Below are 4,952 nucleotides of genomic sequence, written 5' to 3'. Positions count from 1 at the left end.
TGGCTCTTGCCGCGTGACCCAAACTAGTCTTCTAACAAAGAACTTTCATGATTATTCATGAAAATATGTACGACTACTAATAGTAATATTTTTACATAAATGGGGAAAGTTACTGAGTTATAAACTCAAGGAAACAATAAATATACAAGTAACTGATAAAAAAAAAGCCATACACTGTTCGTGTAATTTTGTTATGGCTAAGACGAAAAGTGTAGCATCAACTTAAAAAGGGTAAGTCATTTATGTGTTATGAGTGTTATCATACAGTTATGTCAAATTACAACAACGTGGAAGTTAACAAGCATCACAAAAAGTTTTTTTTTTTATTGGACTTTATGATTTTAGGATTTAATTGGAAAAGTGCGCATGAGTTTCCAGCGTCTGTTTGTTTCAAGGTGCTGGGACGTTATCTCACGTAAAAATAAACTCTTTTCTTTAAATGTGTAATAATATATGGCTGTGTAACAGGTATATTTAATCGGTCAGTATTGCTACATCTCGGGGTCCGAAATTTAATCTGAACGTTTAATTTTGCAATGACGAAACTAAACAAAACCCGATACTAACTATGCCTCATGCTAGTAGCATAACATTGCACTTTTAGCTAACAACAGAGTATGATATTACACATTTCTAAATTTTGGAGCAAACAACTGTGGACGATGTGTTGACAATTTGAAGGCTCACTTTAGAAACTTGATAAATTTGTCAGGTAACCTTCTTGTCTGTGCCAAGTCAACTTTCCGAGACACTTTTTTTCACATTACTGGGACTTTGAATAATACTTAGGAATCACTTTTTTTAATGACAGCTACAGTTATATTTTATCGCAGGACAACTGTAAATAGGCAAGTGCAGGTTTCTGTATATTGCGCAAGGATTATTGGAAATTTCACGACAGACAGGGATGAAATTGTCCTCCAATTGTAGAATAACACATTTGACGTTAAATCGAAAAGACTCGTACTCTTTCCAAGTCTAATTCTGGAGAGATTTCAAAGATCTCCGCGGCAAAAATAAGTTTTTGCGGCGTCAGCTTTCAAGTCTTGACGCCTATTCACGCCGCCATGACGCCGACGCTAAAGAGGCCAAGAAGAAAAGCCAGTGGGAGTTTTGTGGGAGTCGCTAAGCAGCTGTGCGCAATGCAAAACTGTCACAAACATTTATTTTATTGACAGCTGCATGGGATTCCCAGGTCCGACGAGGCGTTTTGAGATCCATAACGACCGAGAAGGAGCGAGCGGGTGGCCCCGCGTCGCGAAACGTTAGCTTCGGCGCTGATTGACGCCTCAATGGCCGCGGCTATTTTTCCAGGATTTTGTGGGTGTGAAGATCTCATTGTCCGACAAATCGCCCGTCGGTTTCATTGTCCGGCGGCGTCTTTAACCGCCATTCAGTTATATTTTTAGGAAGACGCATTGAAAATCCTTCATCAACACTGTCAACGTTGTTTACTGTTCACATCTGAGAGCTGTCAAGTCATCTCGATGTTCAATAAAGCTGTCATAAATAATTCTGCTGTGATTTTTTTTTTTTTTAAAAACATCCTTTTGGATAAGTCCTCTGTTGTTTGGAAGACAATCTTTCTGCACATCTAGCAGGGAGACGTCTTAAACGTATTCCTTCCTCTGTCAACACTTCCTAGACAGAAATAACACACAAAACATATGCAAATTATGTTATAAATTGTGTAAACATTTGACTTGTCGTTGTCTTTTGCTGTGTAAGTGTTTTTCTGTGTTCACTTTCAACCGCACATAGAATTTGTTAAGCCACACCCCCGAAATGCAGACTGACCATATAACATAATCATATAACAGATCAAATAATCAATGTTTTCCTTTCTAGTGGATTTCCATTGAATTTGGTGATACATTGGCCATCTGGAAAGTCCTTGGAATCCCCCAAAATCAACTGGTAAGTATTAGCCATCCATCCGTTATCTACCACTTTTCCGGATCGGGTCGCGGGGGAAGTAGCTTCAGCAGGGTTACCCAGACTTCCCTTTCCCCAGCCACTTCTTCCAGCTCTTCCGGAGGGATCCCGAGGCGTTCCTAAGCCAGCCGAGAGACATACTCTCTCCAGCGTGTCCTGACATGCCCGGAACACCTCACCAGGGAGGCGACCAGGAGGTATCCGGATCAGATGCCCCAGCCACCTCATCTGGCTCCTCTCAATGGAGGACTAGCGGCTCGACACCGAGCCCCTCCTGGATGGCCGAGCTTCTCACCAAACCTCTAATGGAGAGCCTGGACACCATACGGAGGAAACTAATTTCAGCCGCTTGTATCCGGGTTCTTGTTCTTTCGGTCCCGACCCAAAGCTCGTGCCCATAGGGGAAGGTAGGAACGTAGATGGACTGGTAAATTGAGAGCTTCGCCTTTCGACTTAGCTCCCTCCTCACCACAACGGACAGATACAAATTCCGCATCGCCGCAGACGCTGCACCGATCCGTCTGTTGATCTCCCGCTCCATTCTTCCCTCCCTCGTGAACAAGACCCCGAGATACTTGAACTCCTCCGCTTGGAGCAGGATCTCATTCCCCGACCCGGAGAGGGCAGGCCACCCTTTTCCGGCTGAGGACCATAGTCTCGGATTTTGCAGGTAAGTATTAGTCGTTAGATAATGTGCTATTTCTACAGTTCTTGATATAGCTATGTGGCGTGGAGGTACAATTAGTTAAATCGCCGAAAAAATGGCTTTTTGCTCCGAGGGAAGCAGTAATGCTTTGCTGTTGTTAGCTTACAATGCTAACTTTTGGGATAAAGCTGTGTAGCCATCTACATAGTCTGTCGAATCCATCAAAAATCAACTGGCACACCTTTGTTTACGTTGAGGTAAGCAATGTACTCAAGTTGTCCATTAAATAATAGATAAATCTATGTGGTTGTCCAAATAGTCTGTCATTCGAAAGCAATGTACTTGTATTGGCTGTTACATAATGTGATGCTGTTTTTAGCTAACAATGCTAACACTCTAGATAAAGATATGTGGCTGTCGAAATAGTATGTTCGATGTGTCAAAGGTCACTTTGGATTAAAGTGTGTGGCCGTTAGTCCGTGGAATCCTTCAAAAATCAACCAGCGCTCCAATATTTACATTTAATTTTTAAAATGTTAACCTTAATGATTAATTTACTCTCCGCGTACTACCAAAATGAGCAACTACAAAACATTGAACCATAGTAGCACTAAGCATTTACCAAAAATGAGACAGACCTCCTTCCTAAAAAGCATATTTAATGTCACTGTAAGCCACTGTAACATTATGCACAGTTACCATAATATCTGGCCTACAAGCCCAACTTTTTTCCACAAGCTTTCTACCCTGCGGTTTATGTGGTGACGCGGCGCTAGTGTTGGCGCGGCGCTAGCATTAAACTCTCTCTGTACTGAGGCTTATAACCAGGTACGCTCTGTAGGCGGGGAATTACGATACATTAACAAAAACTGTACAAATGTATCGCTCGTGTAAATAGATAACTCTAGCTAAATGTTGAAAAATAAACATTTCTTAGTCTAAATGCAAATATATTATTCTGAGGCAGTGATGCTTTCACTTAACACTAGAGGCCGCCAATTCACCACACTTTCGTAATCATTGTTGAAGAAGAGTATGCTATTGTTAGCTCAAAAGGCTAACGTCGTTAATAAAGTCCGTAGACTTCTTCCAGTATTGAACACGTAAAATAAAAGTTTAGACTTGCTAAAATGTGATATTTTTATTTCCACTATTTCCTAGCGAACATGAAGTCAATTTGCCTCCCAGAACGCATCGTGTTGGGATTATTGCAGAGTCCCCAATAAAAAAATAGCTCAGCATGACTCGTGGTTTTCTGCTGCTACACAATACGCTATTATAATAATTATTATTATTATTTTTAACATAAACAAGTGAACTTAGAAAGCCTTTGCCCCCACGATGCATCGCCGCAGCTCAGGAGGCGAGGATAAGAATAATCCATAATGTTGTATCTAGGCCAAGCAATCAACACGGCGTAAAATGTGGAGATGTTGCTCTATCTCCTCACGTTTACGTCTTCGACATTCACCGTACGTGTTTATCGCTGATGGGCTCCGTCATGAATTAATAACTCTGTGAATAATACACGAGCTTCCTTTTAATGGGTTGCGAGCGTGTGTTTGCCATTGTTGTGTGCTTAATGCTTGCCTGTAACTTATTATCGTGCATCACTTTTGGTTTCTTCTTCTTTTTCTACTACAAATAAAATTCCGATTCAATCTGAATGCTTTCCCCCCCAATAAGAAATAATAAAAATGTATATTGAAGAAACTAGCCATTGCAAAACATTTTAACATGGCAGGGGATATTTGAACACTCTTAACTGTCAGGTAGATTTAAATATAAATTAATTACTGATAGTAACATTGACATAGTGATGGATGTGTAAAAATAAGTCAAAGCCTGCAAAAAATATTCTCAACAGTCACACAAGTTTAAAAATAAGTTGCCACTGTTAATAACATTTTAAAAGATTGTAAAAAATGAGTGGATTTATTTATTTGTTTAGTAAAATTCTGAATGATCAAGCAAGTGAAAAAAGTCACCAGTTGTTGATTACAATCTTAATAATCATAAAGGTGTGTGTGTGTATATATATGTGTATATATATATATATATATATATATATATATATATATATATAAGTAGACGCAAATAGTCACGGAAAAAGAAGTTAATTTATTTTTCATTTTAATTTTTTTTTATTTTATTTGAATTATGACTTTGATCTTATTACTATTTTAATTTCCCTTAATTATTTAATTATGTTAATAATCCTCTTAATTCTCACACATTGACGATCTAAAATTAAAAATAAAAAAAAAATAAGGTGAAATCGTTAATAAAAAAATAAAGCAACGAAAAGCTCAATAGTTGTGTAAAAAAGTGGACTTGAAAAAATATTGTAAAAATAAATCAATTACAAAAA

General features: G+C 38.7%; 1 long non-coding RNA gene across 1 annotated transcript; it reads left to right on the top strand.

Moving 5' to 3' along the window:
- The first annotated feature begins 102 nt into the window (after window positions 1-102).
- Window positions 103-4,423, top strand: LOC133504144 (uncharacterized). Its single transcript, XR_009795911.1, has 3 exons — window positions 103-231; window positions 1,849-1,917; window positions 2,015-4,423. It is a non-coding gene; the product is annotated as an uncharacterized LOC133504144 (long non-coding RNA).
- Window positions 4,424-4,952: the final 529 nt, after the last annotated feature.

Source organism: Syngnathoides biaculeatus, chromosome 7 (genome assembly GCF_019802595.1).
Source record: "Syngnathoides biaculeatus isolate LvHL_M chromosome 7, ASM1980259v1, whole genome shotgun sequence".
Taxonomy (NCBI): domain Eukaryota; kingdom Metazoa; phylum Chordata; class Actinopteri; order Syngnathiformes; family Syngnathidae; genus Syngnathoides; species Syngnathoides biaculeatus.
This window is presented reverse-complemented; position numbering and strand designations above follow the sequence as displayed.